This window comes from Rhipicephalus sanguineus, chromosome 2, assembly GCF_013339695.2.
Source record: "Rhipicephalus sanguineus isolate Rsan-2018 chromosome 2, BIME_Rsan_1.4, whole genome shotgun sequence".
NCBI lineage: Eukaryota > Metazoa > Arthropoda > Arachnida > Ixodida > Ixodidae > Rhipicephalus > Rhipicephalus sanguineus.
The window spans coordinates 42,611,969-42,638,278 of record NC_051177.1 but is presented as its reverse complement, the minus strand read 5'-3'; positions in this window follow the sequence as shown (position 1 = coordinate 42,638,278).

The window sequence follows — 26,310 nt, the reverse complement described above, 5'->3', positions numbered from 1 at the left end:
TTTTGTAAGCAGCGTTTATCACGCTTATTATGTGAAATGTTTTCCTTACTTCCTACCTATCACTTGGCATAAGGTTTCAGGCGTTTCGTCGGGCTAAATATTATCTGTTCCCTATCTTTTTGTCTACGTCTGTTCGAGCGCTGTTTCTCTTCAAATATGAAATATTTTCTATCTATCTATCTATCTATCTATCTATCTATCTATCTATCTATCTATCTATCTATCTATCTATCTATCTATCTATCTATCTATCTATCTATCTATCTATCTATCTATCTATCTATCTATCTATCTATCTATCTTATCCAGTTCAAGAACCTGCAGCCCACTTTTTCGCAGTTTGAAACCTTCTAGGTATCCGCGGTGAACGCTGCTATGCGTGCGAGCGCCTTCGTTGTCTTCACTTTCCTTCTTCCTTTCTCTGTTCTTTTCCTCCCCTTCCCCCTCTCCCCGTGTAGGATAGCAAACCGGGTGAAAACCTGGTTAACCTCCCTGCCTTTCCTTTGGCTTTCTCTCTCTCCATTTTTCATTTCTATATGCAGAAGTATTTTTATGCTATACCGCCGGTAAATTGCGTTTTCAGGCAGTTAAACTTCGCACCGAAATTATTGTGCTGAAACCGATAATGTACTGCCATGGTTTCGCGCTATTATACCTCGAGGTATCAACGACTGGTTTACACATTGGTTATGTTCATTAAAGCAGCCACAAAAGCACAGGGACTACGCTGCAAGCCCGCAAAATATTGACATTATTGCGGTACGATGGTAGCAAGACGCTAGTGCTCTGTCATCCGCGCTAATATGAAAGGATCCAATATCACCGTGTCTATTTGGAAAGCGGTGGAACTCTTCGCTGAGCCTCATCCAAGTGAGCAGATGATTGTGGCGCTATGATGAGATTCTGGTAATACGAAGGTCGCCTCATGCTGATTAGGCTCGATAATCCGGCTTAGTGGAGCCCGTTAATCCGCGAGCCATATTAGTCGGGCCTTGGAAGCGAGAGTATTTCCAGATATCCTTTCTCTCGGCTCTGCCGCGCAGTCGGATAAGCAGCAGCACGCCACATTACCGAATTATGCGTTTCCAGCTCCTATGACGCACTGTCCAGAATAAAAAAAGAACAAGAAAAAAATGCAGAACATGCATTGCGATTTAGTTAGATCAGATTTCCGTGCTTGTCCGTCGCCGTGGGACAGTGCTTACGGAGATTGGCTGCTGACCGGAAAGTCACCTGTTCGATCCCGGCCGCGACGATCGCATTTCGATGGAGGTCATTGGCGTACTCGTGTACTCGAAGGGAGGGTATTCGAAGGGAGGGGGGGGGTGCAGGTTTTGCAGCACAGCCCTTTCCCCTATATACCGCGTTTGTCGAGTCCAAAAGAAAACAGAATTTTGAAATGGATGCAAAAAAATTTAAGAGTTTTGTGAAGCAATTAATGCGGTAGCAACACACAGAATGTCATATGAAGAAAAGCTTGCGGCTCACTCCTTTATAAAAGACTGCCGCGGCAGCGAGCGAAGTGACCTTCGTGCGCACTATAGCTTCAACGCAAACTTCGCGCTGAAAGCACAAGTAAAAAGCTACGAGCCATCTGTTGAAGTCGCGAAAGAGATAAGCGAGCGAGCACAGGCGACCGAGCCTTGTAGGTCAAAGTGCGGAGCCGAAGGCGCACAGCCCCACTCCGGCGAAAGACGGGCGGGGCGACGCGCTTACAAGCGCGTCGCCCCGCCCGTATTTGGCCATGCCGCCATCTCGCCGGGTATAGTGAACAAGCCTCTGCCGCTATGAAGCACCTCAGGGATCTGTGTACCACCTACGGTAAATGGTGTATATAGATATAATAGGATTCTTTGGGGGCCTAGTCGGTGCATACTGACAAAAATTACTTAGCGCAATACAAACACGGCAAACCAGAACCTTCCTTGTGTGCCGTGTTTGTATTGCACTAATTTTCGTCTGTATATATAGATGGCTTGCCTTTACTATACTGGAGGATTTATGCCTGTTTGGCCGAGTGGTTTTACGCGCGGCACCACGCAGTGAGTGGTCGCAGGTTTGAATCCTTGGCCGCGCGTCTCGGAAAAAAAAGTGTCTTCTGGAGCACATTTTTGTGAAATTGTGTGTATTGTATATATATATATATATATATATATATATATATATATATATATATATATATATATATATATATATATATATATATATATATATATATATATATATATATATATATGTATATATATATATATATATATATATATATATATATATATATATGGAACGGGGACGGCGACTGCAAAAACAACGCAGACGTTGCCCATATGATTGTTATCGTCATAAAAATGAAAATGAAGGAATATCGTGCTTCTCACAACGGTCTGCCTTTGGCCCCGGCTTTCCGGGGACAAAGGGAGCAAATAAACATTTCTTGGAATGCAACTTAAGGGGTCCTGGGCAGCCATTATCGCCAAAATCTGCGCGATCATAAATCTGCACACTGAACAATCACGGTATAGGCCATACTGAGAACTTATATCAGAGCTTATATTCTCTTCGTAATGACGCAATACTAACATGTCTGAAGTATACCCCAACTACAGCAATCCCGGAGTTTTAGCAATCCCAGAGCATTAGTAACGCGTCGACACGATCGTCTAAAACCGAACTAAGTGAGAATAAAAATAAAGATGTCGAAAGATACTGAGTCAACGTGAACAGTCGCCAGCGATGTCTTAATTGAGGAGAAATGTCATACCCGGACGCCACACCCGAAGGAACGGCGTGAGTTTACAGAAAGGGTCACTTCTAGTCGATAAGCGCAATTAAGCGTTTCCGGCAGCTCGTCGCCCCATTTAGCACGCCTTTTCATTTCTTCTTGTTCAGGACTGCCTCTGCAGGACGCAATTACCCAAGCCGGGTCTGAAATCGCAGGTTCGGATTATGGTCTCCTCGTTCCTCTGTCAGTGAAGGCGCTTCCAGAGAGAATGAGTCCTACGAGACTACTACACTAAATCATAACGAAATAAATCATGCATACAATCCTCTGAAATGGCACCGAGCGTTCAAGACGCACACAAACACACGCATACATACATACATACATACATACATACATACATACATACATACATACATACATACATACATACATACATACATACATACATACATACATACATACATACATACATACATACATACATACATACATACATACATACATACATACATACATACATACATACATACATACATACATACATACATACATACATACATACATACATACATACGTGTTCGCCACTCCTGAATGTCGAACCTGCCACAAAGAGGTGAGAGCTAAGGAGACAGAGGAAGAAAGTAAGCACAGCACGCGCACAGAAGGAACTAAAGAAGGGCTATATGTGGTCGTCGTTGAGGCCGGCTCCTCTCCTACATGCGCGACCACAGCCCTCTGGCATTCGACCAAGAGATCGCAGCCTTTACGACTTCAGTGCTGAAAGAATGCTGTGGGCGAACCATGGAGATCACTGAAGAACTGCGAGCACCGCACTGAGAGCGTGAAATTCTTGCACAGCACTTCTGGCCGTCGGAGCTTGCAGCCTACTCAAGAGCATGCGTATGGAATTCACAAGGACCCCAAGCATCGGAACAACTTGCTGGTCTTCCTCAGGCAGCTTGCCGGAGGACAACGTGGTGTTCGATGCTGCCGAAGTGTGCCGCGTCTCTTGTCACTCTGCTTTAACTTTGGCTGATGCTTTGATTGTATGCTTGGTTTAACTTTCTGTGCGTTGAGAAGCGGCAAAGCGAAAGACGCTACGGAGGTGCTACTTATACAGCGTGATGGACACAGGAAGGATACGTTCATTGCGACGCAGCGAACTAAACCTAGCTCCAAGATGACACTATTTCGCCCTTCTCACATCGCTAGTATATTTTCGGAGTTCAAAGGCTCCGTTGACGTTGTAAGAGTAATTTTAGCGTGAAGCTGTGGGTACGAAGATAGGTGTTATTCGGAACGCGTGGCAAAAGGAAAGACAGCCGTGGAAGTCGCTAAATGGTTCTTCAAAACTAAAGCATGCACTTCACCAGCTATACCAAAAATGGAAACTGCAAAGCCAAGGCTCAGCCTCGTGTTGAACCTAATGCGAAAATTTAAATACGCAAACGCTCAAGCCATGCCAACAACACGAAGTTCTATAATAAACGTTGAAAGCGTCGCTACACGCATTTTTTTTTCACTACTGGCAACAACGAAGCCAGCATAGCCGGTTCTTTTAGGGAATATTTGTTGAACGCATTCGGTATAAAAATATCTGCTCACCCATTAGTGGGAGATGGCACTGCGCTCGGCCACTTTTTATTAGCAAAATGAAAGACGAGGTTCCATACTTTTTACACTGTCGGGATCCGCTCTGCGTGCTTGAATAACAAGCAAAGCCACAACTTGAATCGTATGCTTCGAAATACGGGGCTTTTTTCACCATCCACTAACCACAGGGCGTTGCGTTGCTCGCTCTGGCCCGTCCCAAGCTCGCTGACATTAGGGGCACGCAGAAAAACAGACGCGCGGACGCGTCCCCCGTGTAGCCCGGCCGCAATCCGCCCACTTATGCAGGCAGGGAGAATCGCGCATCGCGTTCCATTGTGACCGACCCCGTCTCATTGCTGCTTTTTTTATCCGCTGGGCTTTGCGTTCTGGCGCTGCAGTCGCACTGAAAAACTTCGACTGTACGGAGCTACATTGGCCGAGTCGGAGCGGTTTCGCGTGCCCGTACAAGAGCCGTGCTGCGCATGTGCGAGGAGTAGTGATGTCACACAGCTGGCGCACCGGAACGCTGGAATACGCTATGAGCCCACGGCTGCGGGCGGGCTGATCGCGTCCCTGTTGCACGTGCAGCGTCGACTGCTGCCAATGCATGAACGCGCCAACTGTGCCACGGGCGATAGCGTCCCTCTCCGTCGGGCAAGGTCTGTGACGCCACGGAGGGAGTGCGCAAGCCTTCTCTTGTCTAGGTGGTGTTGACCGGTACGATACGCTGCCGTAGAGGCGCTGCCGTCTCTGTGGCCCCCAACGCCGGCGCTGCGCCGGGCGTTGGGGCCATAGAGACGACAGCGTGTTACTACATTGAGCACCGAACCGTCTTTGTGGCAATAGAGAAATGGCGTTGAGCAAAAAATAAATATACATGTGTCACATAATGCGTACACCATGTGTGTGTCATTGAAGCAGCAGTAAGCATGATAATCAAGCTAATCCTACACAACCAGGAGAGCTAAGAATAATCGGCTAAACCTTAGCTCACGCTACGTATATCCTGGCATATCCGAGCTAAGCCACTACAATTTTTTTACTCAGGCGAGGGATCCATTGATAGTCCACCAAGCAGTGCAATTGGGAACCCGAAGGAGCTTGTAGTAATAATAATTGTAGGGGTTCTACGTCCCAAAACCACGATAAGATTCTGATAGACGCCGTACTGGAGGGCTTCGGAAATTCTTAACACATGGGGTTCTTTTACGTGCACCTAAATGCAAGCGCACGGGCCTCTAGCATTTCGCCTCTATCAAAGTGCGGCCGCCGCGGCCGGGATTCTGCACCGGTACCGTTGAGTGAAGGAGCTATAGTAGTAGGTGAATACAGAATACACATAGGCAACCATGTGATGGGCTATGTTGATATATTAACTGTAAACACTTAAGACAGCGTCTTTTTGGGTATATTCTACCCAAATTCTGTAACGTAGAAACAGAAAGAAAAATACCCTTGAAATAAATAAGGTGCAACTCCTTCGAATGCTTCCGTTGAATCGATGAATAAACCTTTCTTTTACTAAAGATAACCTGTCCTCGCTTGTTGGTGTGCATAGATGGACCTAAATGCTTTGCTCCGCAACAGTTATGGCGTTTTCTGACTTCTGGCCAAATTCCATTAGCGCATTAACTCGCACACTAGCAGCCGTATTTAACGCTGTCTGGTACCGCTGATATTTGTTAACTGTTGTCTAAACTTGAATGACTGTTAATTTTGGTTAGTCGTTGGCTAAATATCGGCTGTTTTATATCGCTGCTATGACGGCAACACTTTGATCATTAAATCGCAAACCTACAATTCTTGTCCATCAACTTGTTCAATTAGTAAATAAATATCGATGTCGCTCGGTAATATTTGGCCATTACTATCCCTGCAGCGGCGACCCTAGGTTGCGGCGCTCGACTGCTGACCCGCAGGTCGCGGGATCGAATCCCGGCGGCGGCGATGTGCATTTCCAATGGAGGCGAAAATGTCTCGGACACGTGTACTTAGATTTAGGGGCACGTTAAGTAACCTCAGATGGTCGAAACTTCCGGAGCCCTCCACTACTGCGTCTCTCATAATCAGATCGTGGTTTTGGGACGTTAAACCGCAGATATTATTATATTATACCCGTAGGATGCGGGTTCGATCCCGGTCGCAGACGTCGCTTTTCGATGGAGACTAAATGGTAGAGGTCCGTGCATTGTGCGATGCCAGTGCGTGTTAAAGCACCCCAGGTGATCGAAATTAGAGAGTTTTGGTGCCGAGGACCCCAAGTACGCAAGTTCCTTTGTGCGCCCTGCCGCACCCGTGTACAGAATACAAAGGAATGCAAGGGTTTACGTGCGCAAGTTGCTTTGGAGTCCCGGCACTAAAGCTCTTTATTACCCGGAGCCCTCCACTACGGCTCCTCTCACAGCCTGAGTCGCTTTCGGACCTTAAACCCTGTAAACCAACCAAACGAACCAACCAACCAACCCTTGCGCAATAAAACACTGCATATCATTGTCTGCTATTAATGCGGCGTTAAGTTTCTTTATTAGCGGATGATACCAACAACCCAGGAGGCGGCCCTGAAGAGCCGCTTTCCCGATTTTCGGGAGTTATAGTGAGCAGGGTGCAGCGCCGGAGGGCAAAGATCATTCTTCTCGCGGGGCTGTCAGCGACCACGGGCATCCGCTCGCCCCCGACTTACGACCGCCATCAATCCCAGCTGGGCAACATCCCGGTCTGCAGAAAAGTACGACTCCTCAGGACACTGCCGGCGGGGCTCACCCAGATAATGGTGCTCTTCCGGAGCAGCCGGAATATGGCCCTTGCTGATGTTTCTATTGGCGCTGAAGCTCGGTGAGTGACGATCCTGTTAGCACTGCTCCTAACGTCGATCCATCACGAGAAACCCCTTTTGTGCCGCTCCGCAGTAACCTGCACAACACTCTTTGGTTTCGATATGACAAGCAATCGAGGGATTTCTCTGCCATCCATTTCTTTCCTCCGATTAGCACAACTTACTTGCCGTCTTATTTCTGCCGTACACTACAGTGTCATCGTTTAAGAAAAGGATAAGGAAAAAACTGCCCAAATGGAAATTATGGAGGTTTTTCTTCTTTTTTTTTTTAAGGCGAGAGCCTTAGATGCCTCATCAAACGCGAACAGTGATCGTCGGCGACAACACGAGTGATGCAAAAAGCGTCATCTCATGATGACGTCATCATGACCTCACAGGTCACGAAATTTTGTGACGGCGTCATGACGTCACATAACATGGCGTCACATGATGGCGACCTCACATGACACCGTCGCTTGGTCAAAGCTCTACTGACATACAAGGACAAAACGAGGACAGGATATGCGTCCTGTGTTCTCGTTTTGTCCTTGTGTACCAGTAGGCCTATAGCACAGCAAAAAAACTATGGTCCGCACGAGCTTGGCAAAAAATCGACTCCAATGGGCTTTCCTGGATCGATTTGACCATTGCACGTGATTTACTTTGGACATCTCACATGTAACAGACACGCTGTTCAGCGTCGATTGGGACTTAGCACGGCCTTCATAGGAAATTCCTGCACAGCACCAAGAGTGTCTAATCGACTGCCTCCGCCAAGTGTCATGGCGAGAAGGACACATAGTCGCAAAAGAATAGCTGCAACACGGTGCACGTGGTCGAAGCAACATGTGAAAAATTCAAAAACTGAGGTGTTTATCAAATAGCGACAATCTATAAACCAGTTTTTCGTATGTCAGCGCCGCTATTAAGTATTGAAATCCATTCGACTGGGGAATCACGTTGCAGCTAATATTTAAATGGACTGTACGTAACCTCATTCATGAGTGCCTGAGGTATGCTAGACACAGGCGGTGACTATTATGAGAGCGTGCATCATACGCCTCTTGAGGTTCTGGGATGCTTAATTGAGCCAATTACACTGATTATCCTAATTACACTAATCGTAAAAGGTCTTCTTTGCCTCTCAGAAGACACATTCTCGACTAAAAAAAGTTAATGTGTTCTTGAGCCTAATTTACGCAACAAAAAAAAACTACATCTTTATTCAAGATTTCAACTCTGTTTTCATCATACCTAATTTCTATAGCGGTGTGGCATGTCGTGTTAAACAACCAGTAGCCGTGACTTTATGTCAAAGCAAAAACTTAAGCCAGATAAGACGAATCTTCAGTGTCTAAGCATTCGTTTGCACAGGAATACAAAGCGCATCGTTCGCGAGGATTAAAATGACACGATTAAATGTGCTCAAGTATAACTCCACCCTCGCCCTTACAATGGAGGCAGCCTAGCTCCGATCTAAAACACAACTCTGATCGTTACAAGAATGAAGTTCAACCTATCTCCTCCACGCTTATTGCAACGCCACAGGGCAAGGTATAGCCCGTGTTTCTGGCGCGCAGAAGTTTAGCGGCAGGTTTTTGTTATAGAGCGATAAAGACTTTGGAAACACAGGTGATCCATGTTCAAACAGGCGCCGTATTGTCTAAAGAGTATGTCGAAGGTGGAGTTAAAACAGAAAAGAGTAAGTGCTTCCACCAGAATCTGCATAATCGCCGGCTCTTTCTAACGCTCGCCTACACATAACCAGTGTTCACACATAGCTAAAGACATCAAGTACGAAGAAATATAGGTATTTTTTGGAGATAAGCTAGGGCAAAGTGGCGGCTTGAAAGGCGCAGACTGCAGTATGCAACCCTTCGCTCTATAGGTGCCTGTGAAAAAATAACGTAGGTGAGAGGTAACGTGACACCTGCTCCCCGATCAGAGAAGGCTAAAATAGGATGTCGCTGTACGGAAGCAAGCAACAACAACGGGACGTCAAAGGGGGGGATGGGGAAGGGGGCAGAAACGATGACAAAGGAATGCCGCAGGGAGAACATTTTACCCGCCAGCGAGAAACAAAGCATCCTTGTGTGACGATCGCTCAAACAAAGCAACAAAAAACTGTACATGTTGCTCGCGCAAGCCTGGGAAAAACGTATAGTTTGCGCAGCCTGCAAGACCTGTTGTGTCGTATCTGCGGGTGTAGTCGCTCCGCAGAGTATACAGGAAAGGCTCCGGGGATAAAGGAGGCGAAGCCGTTGTGGTATCAAAAGCGTGGACAACTTTTGAAACTTTTAGTAAAGTTTGCGGAGAGACCGTACATCAAGCGTCGAACATTAGACGTATTTAGTTGGGCGTCCGCAGCAGCTCAGTGGGCGCAGCCTGCCAGCCATTTCCTATGGCAGGCTGTGTCGGTAAAGCTGTTGCGGACGCTCAACTAAATCTCTCCGTTCATCGAGCGTTACGTAGCGGTTCCACGTACGTGCCACAAGAACAAAGCGCTGCCGATACGCTTCGCCACTGCAACACATTAGCGTACGTCAGTTTTCCGAAAAACACGAGGCGCTTGTATATGTATTTACGGAAGGATGCAGCGTTTTGACAGCTACCAGAAACAAAGAGGGAGAGTTAGAGTGTGGAGAGGAAGTGGATATACAGTGTGAAGACCGTTTAGGGAGCACATTTGAGAGTCTTGATTGACATGCCAGTAGAAAGTTCGTATTGCAGACAATGAGTTTTCTAACTATACCTAATATACCTCACTACACTTAACTATACCTACACCTACACCAAACTAAACTATGGTATACGTATTTTTTGGCTCCGCTGTGTAAACAGCGTTAACACTGCATGCCAAGGAAATGAAAAATGACCCCTTTGCCCGTCAGTGATGCTTTAAGCATGAAAGCAAAAACGCACCTTTATACTGCCATACACTTACAAATGTACTACTATATTCCTAACTATTCTAACTGTGTCCTGCAAAGCGGTCGCGCTTTCAAGGCAACTGGAGCGACTAATCACACTATATTATAGATCAATGAATGCCTCTTGAGCTGGAAACCTCTTTCAGGGAACAACTTGTGTGAATTTCCGCGTGTGCCGCGAAGACAAAGCGATCTCCATTGTTCGGCGCTAACGGTTACGGAACAAAACAATGGCGCGGAACAACGGGCGCCTACGATTCTCCAGAGTTATAATGAAACGCATTCTTCTATAAATATCATTATGCTGGGAATGTGAATATTAAAAATTCTGCAAACGTGATATCCAGTCAAAATCATCAAGTGCTAAAAGTACTAACAATTAAAAACTTTCTTTCACTGTATGCAGGATGAAAAAAAGAAACTGAGTGTTAGCAATACAATCAAGAAAAGCAGCCAACTATGGGAGCCATTCTGGTTCCGCTGAAAGCGAGGAACGGCCAGGAAAAAAACAGTCATGCAAAAAGAAACAAAAATCGTTCTTCGTGCTCCTAGACCGAGAACATGGGTATAAAAAATAACGAGAGAATCTGAAAGCACGATGAATTGTTAGGTCAATTTCAGATCAATTTCAGATCAATTGACATCGTTCACCTCGTATTTCCTTCTTTTTTTTTGCCAATTGCAACGTGCTGTTCAGGGCCAGAATGCTTAAAGAAACGTACGAGAAAAACAAAAAAAGCTCAACACACGTGATAAGCGTTCGTCCCGTATTTCACGCTTTCTCCTATTCTGTGTTTTCGTCGCTTGGTCAAATGAAAACCAAATGCGGTGCCGCATTTTGACCCAATGACGTGATGAAAGATACCATCCGAGTAAACGCGGAGACACTAGGTTGATTGCAATCAGCTGTAAATATTTAATGTGACCTTACATCTAAACTCACGAACATTTTGTCTAAATACACGAAGACGACAAGAAGTCAACCCCTGCTTGACGAGTGTTCCACTGCAGCCCACAGGGCGATGCATGAAATGCCACTTTAGGCAAATGGTGCTGCTTTGTCGGCCTCTAGCAACAGTGCGGACCACACGTATGCGAAAGCTGACGCCTACCTCGATACAATCAGTATTTCAAGAGTAAACGCGACATGCTGGAAGACATCACCAAAAAAATAAAAAAACAACCACGGCATATCCACGAAGTGAACGATGTTAAAGGAGCTTGCTCGGAGATGATCGGGTAACCCGTGAATCCTCTGTACAAAAATTCCTCTGTCGTCATATAAAGACGAGCCTGCGCTGTTGCTGCCTTGCGAGCTCCCGGCGAAGAGAAAGGAAGCGCGCCGAGAGCAAGCGCTGTATATGGGCGTGGCCCTCTAGCGGCCACCTATCTAACGAGAGCACGCGACGAGTGTGCAGCGGAGTGTGCGGCGCCGCCTGTAAAGCCCCTTGATGTTGGAAAGTAGCGACGCTCCTTTATCCACGCCGGCTCATCCTCGCCGCGCCGTCAACCTCCTCTTTTTTCACCCTCTCTTTCGCGGAGCCGGCGCATCCGCAACGCTGAATGGCTGCGACGCGCGATAGCTCCCAGTCAGGTGACCCTGACGTCACGAGAAGCGAGCGCAAGCAAACTTCGCGCGCTTTCAGCTGCTCACGCCCGCCATGAACCCTCCAGGCGTCAACCCTCCAGGCGTGTGTGTACGGGTGTGTGCATGTGTATGCGTGTTTGTATGTGCGCATATGTGCGCCTGCGTTTGTATGTGCGTGTGCGCACGTGTTAACGTGTGAGTGCATGTGCGTGCGTTTGTGTATTCGCGGTGTTTGTGCGTGTACGCACGTATGTGTATGCGTGCGCCTGCGCGTGCGTGTCTGTATACTCTGTATCACTTGTGCATGCGCGTGCGTTTCTGTAGCCAAGGGGAGGGAGGGTTGGGGGGGTTCAAACCCCCCCGAAATTTTTCAATTTTGCTGGCGTATATATACACGCACACATACAAACGCACGCACGAACATACATAAAGTATGGTTGAACCCCCCCCCCCGAAAAAAATTTCTGGCTACGCCCCCGGTTTCTGTATCGCTGTGTATGTGCGTGTGTGTCTGTATCGCGTGTGTATGCATGTGCCTGCGTGTCAGTATCGCGTGTGTATGTATGTGCGTGCGTGTCTGCATAGCGTGTGTATGTATGTGCGTGCGCGTCTGCATTGCGTGTGTATGTATGTGCGTGCGTGTCTGTATCGCGTGTGCATGTATGTATGTGCGTGCGTGTCTGTATCGCGTGTGTATGTATGTATGAGCGTGCGTGTCTGTATCGCGTGTGTATGTATGCATGAGCGTGCGTGTCTGTATCGCGTGTGTATGTATGTATGAGCGTGCGTGTCTGTACCGCGTGTGTATGTATGTATGAGCGTGCGTGTCTGCATTGCGTGTGTATGTATGTATGAGCGTGCGTGCCTGTATCGCGTGTGTATGTATGTATGTGCGTGCGTGTCTGTATCGCGTCTATATACGCGTGTATATGTATGTATGTGCGTGCGTGTCTATATCGCGTGTGTATGCGCATGTGTATGTAAGTGCGTGCGTGTCTGTTCGCATGTCCACGCACGTGTGTCTATAACACGTGTGTGCGCGCGCGTGTGTATGTATGTGCGTATTTATATTGCATGTGTATGAGCGTGCGTGCCTGTATCCCGTGCGTGTGATCGTGTGTACTATGTGTGTGCGTGTCTGTATCGCGTGTGCATGCACGTCCGTGTGTGTACGTATGTGCGTGTCTTTATCACGTGTGCATAAGCGTGTGTGTGTGCATGCATCGTGTGCGTGCGTGCGTGTCTGACAGCGGCATTGACACAAAAAGGCTTCGGGCTCACTCATTTGGCCCAATTTAAGTAAACCACCACATTCCTTCTTGGGTGCCTTCTTTTAGCTCATCAAGACCACAATTATGAAAAAAATTCTCGCCTATACTTTATGCTGGTTACATTATATGCGTTAATACACCGTGTTAAGGACAGCCGAGGCGTCGACGGGAAGGTAAACCGCTCAGCCGCCAGTTGATATACTCATTTTTTTTTTCGAAGCGCTTATTTGTATATACCGAAGCGTCTTTAAAAATATATTTGTCACTTTGTTCTATCGAAAGCCCACTTTCGTCATGACTATGGCTTGAGAAACACGTTCTCATTTGACGCTTCAAGGGGCCGATCAAACAAGCGCGCGCAGTGATTTTAATGCGGCTGCGGCGAGCCAGTGGAGGGTTCAGCGTGCCGTGCGCAGCGCGCCGGCCAGGGGAGGGGGAGAAATCCGAGGAGAATTGAGGAGGAAAACGCGCGCGCGGAGGAGAGTGTCGCTACTTTCTAGATCAAGGGGCTTTAGCCAGTGGCTTTAGCCGCCTGAGCGGCGGCGCGCCATCTGGTGAACGCGTTTGAATCACCGGAGAGTAGGGTGCCTTGATGCCCGCGCGCTCCGCTGAGGGTGAGGACAGGCGCGTCGTCTGCTACGACGGCCGCCATTGCGAATCCCGCCGCAGCTCGGCAGCATGCGGAACGCGCTACACAAAGCGCTTGCGGTGCGCGTATACGTCCGGAAATAAGTGCACGCTAGTGAGCTTTCTCTTTTTCTTTTCTTCTTTGAAGCTTGGGCAGCTTTTATTGCTGTTGTTGCCTAAATGTTTATTAAGGAAGCATGTAATTCATGTAAGCTGACGGCCTGTGCATGTGTTATGCGCTAGAGGTAGACGTAGACTGTTATGTTGAAAACCAATCCTCTTCCTTACGCCGGAAACGATAAAGTATATTAATTTTCTCGTAAGCTCTGCATTCCAAATACACAAACAATCGTTTAAAGTATTTCTATACATGTCAGCAGCAGCAGTATATGTATCTGAACACACACAATTTAGTGTTGCGAAGCTACCTAAGCGCGATTAAGGTGGCTCATTTTGCTAAGCTTGCAAACGATTTACTCGTTTATTATAAATGGCATCATACATATTGTACACAGAATAAGGGGCCGAGGGGCAGTATGGTGCGAATATCCTGCTAAAATGAAACGAAAGCTTCTTTATCATTATTATTGCTGACATTTCTTGCTCACAATCTGTAGCCGCTACTGTATCGGCACTCGAGTTGCACCTTGTGTGCTTATCGAAACAATGAATACGTTGTTAAGTAGTATGCCGTAAAACTTTGCATGCGCGCAGTATCAGTGCGTTTTTCCTTCTTTTTGTATCTGCAGTTTCTTTTTCTGTATCTGCGGGTTTTCTCGCATGCACATATCATTGAGTGTTTCCAATACTGTTTTACACTTTGTGCGGCAGATGCACGGCGTCGTTTATTTGTCTCTTTTAATAATATCTAGAGTTTTACTTGCCAGAACCATGATATGATTATGACGCACGCCGTAGTGGAGGGCTCCATGAATTTTGACCATCTGGTACCTGCACTGACATCGAACGGTACACGGGCCTCTAGCATTTCGCCTCCACCTAAATGCGACCGCCGCGGCCGGGATCGAACCCGTGACTTTCGGGTCAGCGAGCCGAGCTGCGTCACCACTATACCACCGTGGCGGACGTCTTTTTTAAGGCGAAAGCCTTAAATGCCTCATCAAATGCGAAATTTGACCGTCGGCGTCCCGCGTCTACGGCGTCAGCGTACCACGACGTTAGAGATGAGGGATGCAAAAAATCATCGTCACATGATGACGTCACCATATGACGTCATCATGGCTTCACAAATTTGGCGTTATCGCATGACATCGTAGCTTGATCAAAAGTCGGCAGATCACGAAGGCAGTGCAAAACCAGGTGAGGTGCCTCCGATCTTGGAGGCAATGTTAAACCGCGCTTTGTGCGCAAAAAACGGAGAAGAAGAAGATGGCTTTCGCTTTCGAGTCGTCTTAAGCAAACGCATAAGGGAGCCTGTGAGTTTTAATTTCATTAACTGGTTTTCCATGAACTACTCATTGTACAACTTGACTTTGTTCCTTGTATTTTTTTACTGACATAACGTGTCTACTGTAAACGATGCTTCCCCGTCTTCTTGTTGTTTTCATGCGTCTTCTTTGCATAGACGCTTCGCGAGAACTGTTTGTATGCGCATTCCTGTATGAGCCTTCAGGGCTTACATTATTAATAAATAAATTATGCTTGCTTAAAGAAATAAGATACTCAGTGTGTGTGTGTGTGTGTGTGTGTGTGTGTGTGTGTGTGTGTGTGTGTGTGTGTGTGTGTGTGTGTGTGTGCGCGTGCGTGCGTGCGTGCGTGCGTGCGCGCGCGCGTTATTATCCAGTGTACAGCCCATTTATTTGTGCGCATTAACGCTGCTCGGACAGAAGCAATTACACAAATAAAACGCAGATTACATAATAAAACACAACTGCCACTAGTCGATTCACAGTGATCGTAAATGATTAAAAAACAGGAACTGCGTAATTATTTAAGACAGGACGAAAATGTAACCTTGAAACACAGAAACAGGGAAGGATAAAAAACCTTTAACTACACACATACATACATGGGCATCAGACCAGCACAGAAGGCGTACTTGAAACACGGAAAGGAATATAAAAAACAAGAACCCGCCGTGGTTTTAGTCATGGTGCTTGACTGGTGACCCGAAGGTTGCGGGATGGAATCCCTGCCGCAGCGGCCCCATTTCGATGGAGGTGAAATGACAGAGGCCCGCGTACTTATATTTACGTGTACGTTAAAGAACAACAGATGGTCAAAATTTCGGGAGCCTTCCACTATATACGGTGCCTCTCATAATCATATCGGGGTTCTTGGGACGTAAATTCTCACAAATAATTAGTATTAGGAAAAAAGAAGGATCTGATCTGCAGACAAACACGCATAATATATTCCATGATACATTTCAAATCACAAAAATAGCGAAAGCAAAAATCAAAGGCAGATACAGGACCGACCAAGTGCAGTAAAGAATGTTTGTGAAGTAAAATGCAGGATTCATGCACACGTGAACCAAAGCATTTTGAGCATGTAGCTGATATCAGTGTGTCCATTTATTACGCAAGGTTAACACCGGCAGAATTATTCTTGCATGTGCATTCGAAATACCGGCCGGAAACGTACGCTGCAAGTGCATAATGTGTTCTTCGGATGCCGCTTGTCACGTTTGATTTTTACTGTCCAAAGAAACCTCGTATCTTATAAAACGATACAGCTCCCAGCGTTTCTGGAATGATTGGTGCACTGCGGCACGCAACACCCGGCCATGGTGACGGTAGCGAGCGCATAAAACTGGAGGGAAACGAGCGCCGACCCAAAAACAGCACGCGCGCCACGCACAAATGACCGGGCGGGGGATTCAAAATGGTGGCCACGCTGCCGCCAAGGCCGAGGAGGCGGCATCTGCCCTTTCAAAAGCTGACACCACTCTAAGCGGGGGCGCGCGCATCGAGGCACTCTACCGGAGAGTAGAGTCACTGTATATGCTACCTTTAAGGTAGCATATACAGTAACTCTACCGGAGAGAGCACAGCTGCGCCTCTAGCGGGAGCAATGAGAACTAGCGGATACGGCGCGATGGACAAGGCGCGAGCATAAGAATCTTGGAGAGCAAGCTCCTAAAAGCGGAAGGGGATAGTGTGTAATTCTGGTGTACAAGATATTGTCAGTGCATGAATTGATAAGCTGATGTTCAACAGCTTCGCCAGCCAGTCATGTCACCAGGGATGAGTGCTAATCAAATCTTTTATGAATTGTCATTATCTTCATCTACACTTCAACATTTTTCTTTGTCATCATTTGCTACATAGGGGAAAGAAGTTGAGAGGACTGGATTCGATGCGCATTTCAGTATGCATGCAGGGAACGTTTCAGCGGCTGCTCGACGGCGTAACCTTGAGTTGAGTGACTGTACGAAGGTAGCAGTTAAGAAGTGTGCGACTTAAAGAGATGTCCTTAAAGAGATGTCCTTAAAGAAGTCGTTTAAAGAAGTCCTTAAAGAAGTCCGTAAAGGAGTCCTTTAGGACTTAAAGATGAGCTGTCCTTTTATTTTTCTTTGACAACTTCGTTTCGGTACTCAGAAGATGACCTACGTAATTTCGACTATGATATCTCCCGGAATTCAAGCACATCTACATCTTCTAGAAACACATTTCAATGGTCATAAAAAAAAACGTGTAAATCAGAACCCCAAGAAACTACCAAGGAATATCAAATCTTCGCGGAATTATTACCCGACGCCTGCCTGCACCGCACGCGCAATATTTTCCTCCGCGCACGACCACACTACTAAAATACTAATTTCCGTTATATACGCAAGTCCTCGAAAAGCTTTATACAATCAAAACATGAGAAACAATCGAAGGAAGGCACTCGGCAAGCCTTATTTAGAATCTCTCTATATGGGCGTTAGGTTACAACACCTGCTTCCTCACGTTATTCGCTTCCCCCGACAACCCTATACTATGTACTTGGGTTTCTCGAATCCTCCGCGTAGTGTGTGGCGCAAGCAATAACGTTGAAACATTGCGCCCGTCATACGCTCAGATAGAGTACCCCATATGTCTCAACCTACACGAAGAGGCCTTCTAATGAAAGAGCGCAAGTACAAATCACGACCATCGAGTACGTCCACCTACGTTCATTTTCCCGCTTCTCTCGCGTTGAAACCGAAAAGTGCGCAATGCAGAACCGCCTCCAACGTTCTGTTTCCGTGAGCCTTCGAGCGCCGGAAAATTTTAAATTGCATTTTGCTCTACAAAAAATCAGAAGAAACATATGCCGCGCCATACTTCTGCATGCTTCGATAAAGGGATATTTACGTAAAACTGCGGTCTAGAGTACGAAACAAATGAAGAAAAAAAAACCTACTCGTCTTCTCAAGAGGATAAGCATGCTGTTTTCGATGCTCATTCGAGCCTTCCAGTCCCAGACATGTAACTCAGAGATATCTATCTATAGAATGAGTATTTCGCACTCGCGGGTAACTTCGGCATATGCGCCTTAGCTACATTTCACGTATGATTTATTATACCGTCTCGGAGACTGTACGTGGCGTTCGTGTTTATTTCGAGCGCGACATAGTTCATAACCGTAGTGAAATGGGAACGTACACGGGCTGGCGCGAGCTCAACCGTCAGCAGCACCGCAAAGGGAATTTTATTTTTTTATTTTGAGCATTTGCGGGCATAATGTTTCGTAAGCAGTGCGCAGGCTAACGTACGCGGGTATCGTGAAGCGCTAGGTGGCGCAATAGACGCCTGCTTCGAACGTAACGCTGCCGAATAAGCCTACGCACTCAAGACCTTTAGCACCGAGGCGCCGGCCGGCTTGTGAAATAAGTAAAGGGCTTAGTGCAAGACTCGGAATGGCACTCGTCTCGGAGCGGGATCCCATCGTGTATGCATGAGAGCTTGGGATGACACTATGTCGAGTATTCTAAATTAAGTACTGCGCACAAACTGCCGAGTTCGTCTTGTGTCACATCGAATGACACGTGCGTACTTCGATATACACCGAGGTGTAACCTCCCTACACACCCAGTAACCTCGCCACACATCCGAAGATACGCATTACCGACTTCTTCGGAATTAAAACGCGTTATTATATGAACACACGTAAGCAAACCTGCAGCTTCACATAACGTCTTTCGAAACATTTGGTCGCTCGATAGTATTTTTGACTATCGATAGTTCGATAGTGACTCAGCTATCAATAGTATCGATAGTACCATCGATAGTTCTGCATCACTAATGTACAGTAAACAGTCAGTTACTTCTGTAAGGGCAGGCTTTAGTTTCGTGTTATTCCGATTCCTATGACGGAGGGATCAACCATCTCTTTTGTCTTTCTTTTAACACGAAAGTGTTTTATGCCGGGGTCCACCAAGACTTCAGTGACGTATTTCCGTCACGGAAATGACGTCGAAAAAATATACACAATCGGATGGTAAAGAAAAAAAAATCACAGCATATCCACGGAGTGAATGATGATGACTGGGCGAAGCTGCGGAGGTTCATCGGTAAACCGTGAATCTTCCGTGAATTCTGCCCAGTACATCATCACCGACGTGAGATCGGGCGCGTTTATACTAAAGGTTCGATGAGTTATGACGACTTGCAGCTCACTTTAATTTTACATGTACGCTGTGAATTTTCATTGTTTAGAAAACCATTGCTTTAGAAAACATCTGGCGTCTTTCGTTAAGCAGCTGGCGTCTTTTCGTTTTGCTTTAGAAACATCTGGCGTTCTTTCGTTTTGCTTTTAGAAAACATCTGGCGTCTTTCGTTGGTTTATTTCATCAATCAACGGCGTTTTGAACAAATTTTTTATTGTTTAATCACGCACAGGAGATATCTCACCAGGCACTACCTTGGAGGTAAACAATGGCTGCTAATGGGAATGAGAGACAGAAGAAGTCGGCTTTTAGCTAACACTTGCACTTCTACTAACGTTTCCTACTGGAACATGCCAATGGCTGCTAATGGGGAATGAGAGACAGAAGAATTCGGCTTTTGGTTAACGCGCACGCTGCGAATTTTTTATTGTTCAACAACGCACAGGAAAAATCTCCCACCGGCACCACCTTGGAGGTCAAAGCGTAAGACTGGTTACGCACTACGACTACTACGACTACGAGGGACGAACGGGTGCCGCCTTAAGGAGCTTCGCCCCTAAAAGGTACCGTCAACGGGCACGCTGTCCACTGCGCCACGGTCACAGACTCTGGAGGCTTTACGAACGCGCCTTTTATATCTACCGCTCTCCCGGTCGGCTGGGTGGTGTTGACCTCTAGGAGTGGTAAGGTAAAGTAATTTGTCATTGCTGTGGCCTCCGCGACTAGCACCTGCAACGCGTTACGCGTCCGTCCCATTCGGGGCGTTTTCAATAGAAGTTGAATTTTGTCAATGCCTTAACACACCGCGAGGTGGCGACCTTTCCCCAAGCGTCGTTAAAGCGTCGTAAAAGCGTCGGCCTCGCTCAGCATCACGCCAATACAAACCAAAAATAGCTCTGCGACGCGCGCCTGCCTCACTTGGTTGTAACAGCGCGTTCCATGCTCACGCACTCGCCCCGAGAAAAATTGCGGCCGGGCTGTGGGGCGGCACGACGCGCTTTGCGTTTCCCTCTAGTCCGGCCGTGGTGTTCAATCACATTTTAACATGCCGCGGGATGGCGACCAAGTTCTACTTCCAATATGCGACGCTTTTCTGGCTATCACACCTCGTTCTCTGATTACGCTTTCACCGTTAGCTACTACAGCTACCACAAGGGTTTGTTTAATCATTTAATATGGACGTTAGTCGTCGGGATGGAGATGTACCACCAATCATCAAAGGGGGTGCATACACGTTAAACGGCGCCATTAGCTGCCAGACATCAATATACATTGTGCAAACTCTGTTAATGTAAGTACAGTAAGCATTCAGTTACTTCTGTAAGGGCACGCTTTACTTTCGTGTTATTCCGATTCCTATGACGGAGGGATCAACCGTGTTTTTTTCATCATCTCTCCTTCCTTTTTTTTCTCCAAGTATAGTGTAGCCGACCGGAAACATTCTCCTTAACTCTCACAGCTATTCCCGCACGAACAGAGAAGTATACTCATGGCCTAGGTCACCATTGCGTTCTCGACGACCAACACTGAATAAATGCCGAAGTATTTGTTCTTGCCAGTTCCAGGGCGAGGAAATTAAAGTCCCCAAACTCTTTCGAACTCTTCTAAAAAGCAAAAGGCCCATTCTCTAAAGGTACACGTTACTTATACCCATTTCGTCCACTTCTTCCCTCCCTCTATTCCTCCCTTCCTCCCTCTCGCCCTTCCTTCCTTCCTCCCTCCCTTCATTCATTCATTCATTCATTCATTCATTCATTCATTCATTTCATCACCCAACTGTCTTTCTAAGGTAACATTTCAACTCGTCATCTCCGCCGCTCACGACTCCTAAAAGCTATAAAGCGCTGCCATTTAGAGTCGAACTTACGAAGAAGATTTCTAAAACACCGGAGACTCTATGTAGTAAGCGTACGGGGTGTATTACGGATGGATGATCAATCTTTTTCTACAAATTCAACGTGCGGTAGAGTACATATAACACCAAAGTCTAAGTTCAGAAGGCAAGACAATCTCTAAATGACAGAGTGTTTTCGAACACTGCGATGGGGAGTAACCAGGGTCACTGGAACCGAAGCCAGGCCGCAAGTAAGCGCGTACGAAGCAACATCGATTGCTTCCATGCATATTAGCAGCTGCGCGTTTTCGTCTAAGTGCGGCAGGAGTAAAATAATGCAACAGACCAACGCGAAACCACGGCCGCATTCTGTACGTTCAACGCCCTCTATGTCTATAGCCTAATATAAACTCAATTAGCCAAAAAAAAGGTGTGTTTGGGGCCAACTATTGATTTTCTTTTCCACTACAGAAATAGAACGTAGGAATAAGGTGAAAAGTAGGAGGTGGCATCGTTGCAGTTGCAGTGCTGTCGTAGGTGGTCATACGCTTCATGAGTCCTCGTAAAAGTATCATCTCATGTTCCGACCACTAATATGAAGCTAATTAACAGGCCGTTCTTATAATGCGGAAGCTAATTAGGAGAGGAGAATTTTTTTCTCCTTCTCACAATGCCAGCAGAGTCATGGTTTTTCATCTACCCAATTCGCATTCTGGATAATGAAATGTCCTACGCTCCCTTACTACAGGTATACTGATGCCTATATCTTCCCGCTCTGCTACTCACGCAAGCATGCAGTGAGGCTTACGATAGATAAGCGATATGGTGGCATGGTTCGCGCCGAGAGGCAACGGAGAATACTTGCATTAAGGTATGGCGCTTTCCTGCAGGGAATGTGACCTCACTTCGGAGTCGCTGAACAAGTAATAAACATCGTCTTCCGAGCAAGGAGTTCTCTGCTGAGCACTAGTGTCACTTTCCTACCGCAGTCTGTCGAGGATGTGCGCGCTGAAAGCTGCGAGAGAGTACGAAATAAAATAGCAGGGCCAGAAATGCGGCTTACCGCTGGCCTTTCTGTCTCACGAGGACAGAACGGTGTAGTGAAAGCCGCGAGGCACGTTCAGAATGCGAAGGAACGAGAACAAAATGTAGTGAGAAGTTACCACAGAGCAGAATTTGTTGCTTGTGAAACCTCATGATGAGGCTCCGGCAACACGCAACCATGGCGCGTGGCGACGACTTCTACGAGACCCGGACTCTTCCTACTTCACCTCTCTCTCTCTCTCTCTCTCTCTCTCTCTCTCTCTCTCTCTCTCTCTCTCTCTCTCTCTCTCTCTCTCTCCCAGCTCGCTGGTACACCCCCAGAGAGAGAAAGAGCAGAGGAAGGCAGGGAGGTTAACCAGAAATTTGTATCCGGTATGCTACCCTGCACTGAGGTTGGGGGATAGGAAGTTGAAAGCGAGAGAGAGAAAATAAATAATAAGGAAAAAAACAATCACAACCACACACACACGCGCGAGAGCATTCCACTCATAGGCGTTCTGACAGGCCAGTAGATCGCAGGAAAGCTAGTAGTGCTTCTAAAGCCTTCTTCTGCGACGTGTCCGGACGATGGCATCATAGTCGCCTCTGATATAAAGTCCCTGAAAAATATAAAGTAGCGCCAACTGCGTCCCTTCGCCTCTGCCTCCTCTCCTAGCAGCTGCAGTGGTTGCAGCAACACCTCTAGGGTGTCCTCCGGGAAGCTCCAGATTTTACCCGCTGTAGCCAAAACCTCTTGTTTCTGCTCTTGTACCGGTGTTTGGTGCCACTGGCACAGCAGGTCGGCATCCTGAAGCATCCAGAACTCAAGCGCGGTCGACCACGCACCGTGCACCGATCAAGTAAACAAACCAGACGAGGACAAACAAGATGGCGCTCGGACAACTTTCTAAAAAGCTAGTGCGCCACTCTAGCGATTTCTTAGCGCCGCCGAGTTTGCAGTGGCGCTGCCATCAGGAGCGAGCACTTTTGCGTACTAAAACATTATGTACCGTACAATTTTATGCTGTCGGACACCATGAAAAGACGCCACTTGCTTCGGTGTATATTACATTGCCGTATTTATCGCTATTAGGAGCTGGCTCGCCAGGTTCTTAAGCTGGGGCGAAGTTCCGCGCCGTAACGTGCATCCATCCATTCAAAGCGTCGTGGAACGCGAAGAGGAACGCTGCGCGCGTCGTGTCTTCCCTGTAGCCTGGCCGTTAATTCTCGCAGGACGAGCGGGTAACGCGGTAGACATCCAGGCGAGCGTCGGATAGCTGTCTTTAGGGCCACTTTGTCGTGGGCGTCTCGAGCATTGGTCTCGAGGGCAGTTTTCGAATTGAAAGAAAATTAGGAGCGTTGCGTCTGCAAGTGTCGACAATGGATAATCAGACGCTGTTAGATGTTTCTTGTGTATATACTTCAACATTATGTATAGACGGTTTCAAGATTTCGATAGCAGGAGCACGTGGTGTACCCCAAGAAACTTCCGGTCACCTCATTTATTATTCTGCAACACCGAAGCGTAAAGCGTTTTTTTAGGATTTGTCAGAGTAAGGGAATACTCTTTTTTCAGTTTCACATAAAAGAAAGGCGCTTATAGTTAAAGACTAACTCTTTTAGTGTTGTGTGTAGCTTAGAAGAATATTTAATTCAAATATTTTGCTAGACACCGGGATAAAAGTGTTGAAACTCTACGGGCTACTCGCCAAGGATTTTGTTCCCCGCCAATCCTGCTAGCCTACGCCAGCGCAGGAAACCAAGCGGTCCAGGGCCTGTGTTAGTAAACAGTGAAACCCTATTGTAGATTGTGTATATAGTTCATCAAAAGTGTGTATTAATCAAACCTTCTGTATATATGTATATATAACAACATGTCTCACGTCTTCATATGATGGTAGAGGACTTGTACGGAAGATTCACGGGTTTTCCCGATCTTCTCCGAGCCAGCTCCTCAATCATCATTCACTTCGTGGATATGGCGTGATTTCTTTTCATGCCCTTCATTTCACGGACCGTTCCAACTGCCTCACTTAGAGCTGCAGCGCCCTCGGGCGCTCTAGCGGAAGAATTGCACAAGCCTCTCTTTCCGGCCAAGAGCCATGCTCTGCGAGCTTCGCAGCTCAACTAACTTCAGCTGCAATCTACAACGCGCACGAGTGAGGAGGTTCCTGCACACAGACACGAATGGCGCTACTTTAGTTATTTTTCAGGGACTTTATTCTGATAGGGGCTGGTCGTCTAACTTGTTGAAAGCATGGCAAAGAGATTGTCTCTGTGTGCTATACTCCGGACAGTCACACAGAACATGTCGAATTGTTTCTTCGTCGCCGCAGTGTTCGCAGGCGGTGGTGTCGGCCATCCCTATGCGGAATGCATTCGCATGGGTAAACGCGACGCCCAGCCATAATCTACACAGAACGGTAGCGTCACCTCGGTGAAGTCTTGATGGGAGTCGAAGGCTTAACGTGGGATCAAAGGAGTGTGGTCGTGCATGCGTGAAATGTGGCTCATTCCAATTTGACATGGTGCATGACAGACGCTGCTCCGAAGTTCCGCATGCTTGCACACCCCCTGAGACTTACTGAAAAGTACATAGGAATCCTATTCACATGCAAGAACCGGAAAACCGAGCATATTCAAGCAAATCGGCTTTTCTCTCAACAATATATGTATAGTCGAGCGCGATATAAAGGTTATCGCGCGAGCGTCGACCGGCCTAGCGTCCCAGAGGCCTAGTTGCACGTTTCGGAACAGTGAAAATCAAGATTACGCATTCTTCTTGCCCTCGTTGGCTGTTTCATGCTGCAACAATCGCCCCTACGACGAACTCTACACCCTTTCTCTATTTTAAGCTTTCCATTCGTTGCGATCACGTGTATTCTTCCACGGCCGCTAGCGGCCGTGATTCTTCGTTGGCTCTTATCTCCGCGGGCGATCGCAAACTTGCTGGGAAATGTTAAAGCTGGTGCTTGGCACTGCTTCGTTTGAACGGAAATATATCGCACTGTCATAAAAAATGAAAATGTGTCTTCCTCAGACGGGAGTAATCGCAGCTTAAGGAACAGCAAAAAGAGTGAGTGAAGCTTGCCTGACACCTCCCTCTCCTCGAAAGGGTATTCTGGGACGTGGCGCTGTTGTAGTTCTTGGTCGACGCTCGCGTGATCACTTCCAAATCGCGCGCGACTGTACAAGCAATGCTTGCGATTACTTGCCTCACCTTTTTGCTTTTCTATGTCCACGTAGCGCGATGGCGAACAGTGTTCTAATGAGAAACAGCGACACGCGCAGAGCTGCGCTGTGGCCAGCGAAACAGGGTATCGTGGTCCGAAGCCATAAGCTGTAGCTTTCTTGACCTATACATAATGCAGCACAGGCCCCTAGCAAACTACTACCTTATTCTCTTATTATTTCTTGTTTTTCTTGCTTTTGTGCTTTTTTTCGATAATAATATAACGATGATCGGATAGCCGGCTCTAGCGTAGCCTACCTTCCCATGTTTTGCGTATTATAAATAAAATAAAGCTCTTTTAGAGTGATCTTGAATACTGTTAGAATGATCTGGTTATTATGGACAAAGAGACATTCATGACCTCAGAGCTAAGTCAATTCACCCCCCAAAAACATTTCTGGCTATGTACTGTTCGAAGGATAGACCGACCGGTGTTCAGCCTACCTGGGTAACACTGTCGTGTGGATTATTCTCATCTATTACGGTAATGTTTAGCCAGAATTTAGAGAAATAATTACTATGTCGGTATTTTTCCCGTTATTCAATACGGCAATTACGAAGGAAATGACCTGCATTGCCCATACAAACAAAAGAGACGTTACTGACGAAAGAAGCTTGAGTCTCAAGAATGGCTGTGCACTTCGCTTGTGGCAGAGGGACAAGCCATGCATCATAAGTACGATGCAAAGTACGCATAAAGGAGTACGCGAAGTTTCTTACAAAGAACACAAAAAATGAGGAATGAGTAAACGAAAACTGAAATGCCGCGAGAGACAGCGGCTAGGAGAATGTACTTCGGCAAGTTCCTCAGTCTCTAACTTTTATCTGCTGTGGCTGTCATAAATTTGTACTTGTAATCGTCCTCAATGGACGCAGGTAATTTGATTCTAAAATATTTACTCCGACTTAACGCAACGAAATATAACAAAATTACGTAGACGCTTCACCACCTATGCGAATGTATCCTCAGTATTCACTGGCACCAACTGAGCGGAGGTCGCCCAGTCCACTGTTAGTCACATTATGTCCCTGTAAATGTCCGGTAGGAGGCCGTGGTTGTTGTTGCAAGCCGATCGGTG